At 46.3% G+C, this 1009-nt stretch overlaps 1 non-coding gene across 1 annotated transcript; it reads right to left on the reverse strand.

Annotated features, from left to right (window-relative positions):
* Positions 1-701: 701 nt before the first annotated feature.
* On the reverse strand, positions 702-805 carry LOC114616209. Its single transcript, XR_003710604.1, has one exon. It is a non-coding gene; the product is annotated as a U6 spliceosomal RNA (small nuclear RNA).
* Between the last annotated feature and the right edge of the window lie 204 nt (positions 806-1009).

Raw genomic sequence — 1009 nt, forward strand, 5'->3', positions numbered from 1 at the left:
AGAAAAGCGTCTAGACTTCTCGCGCGGCCAGTTCTGAATCCTCTGTTGAGCCAACAGGGTCCCTCGAAACTGGATAAAACGCCGAGACATTCGGCTTCGTTCCCGGGTTTCTGTCACCAGTTGCGGGGCGCCGCCTCGCCGAAAAGGAGAACGCCACGCTTCAGGATTCTTCTGACAGCAGTTTTATTGTTACAGCTCCTTTAGTGTTACAGCTCTCTTAGATGGTAGTGTTACAGCTCTCTTAGATGGTAGTGAGGCGAGGGACCCCAAGCCCCAAAAGCCAGTGGCTTATATAGAGCCTTAGGAGACGTGCCACACACTCATTGGCTCTTATGATGTCGCCAAATTAGCATACTGGTTTTCGCGCCTTGCGCAGGTGCACATTCAAGCAAGGCTCACAAGAAGAACCAGGAAGCAGGAAACCGGCGCCATGTTGCAATGGCGGACGTGGCTCCTAACAGAAGGAAAAGGTAGAAAAGGAGGTTGGTGGAAGAACAGTGGAAAAGGAGGTGGAAGGAAGACAGAGAAGAAGTGGCCTGGAGAAGCCACAAGCAGCAAGGGCTATCATAGCTGGGGAATAGAGTAGTGTAGTGATAGAACTGCCCAGTCTACACATGCAGCTTAAAAATGTTGTAACTGAGTTGTGTGTGTGTGTGTGTTTTAAATATGGGCTTAAGAAATTACCACGACAATTTTTTTAAAAAAATATGAAACTCTTCACGAATTCCTGTGTCATCCTTGTACAGGGCCCATGCTAATCTCTGTATTATTCCAATTTTGGTCTAAGTGCTGCTGAAACAAGCATGACAATTTTTTTTTTTTTAGCATGAAAAGCAGAAAAAAAAGTTTTGTTCAATGTGGCTGCACTGGGGAGAGGAACAGAGAGGGACAGGGAACCCTGAAAATTCACCTTCGTTTTGAACAAATGCTTAGAGAGTTGAGGGGACTCACTTGGTGTTTGCCAGAGATACACAATGTCCTTGCTTCAATTTGCAGCATTGCCAAAAAG

The sequence above is a fragment of the Grammomys surdaster genome, unplaced genomic scaffold (genome assembly GCF_004785775.1).
Source record: "Grammomys surdaster isolate TR1022 unplaced genomic scaffold, NIH_TR_1.0 309133, whole genome shotgun sequence".
Lineage (NCBI taxonomy): Eukaryota > Metazoa > Chordata > Mammalia > Rodentia > Muridae > Grammomys > Grammomys surdaster.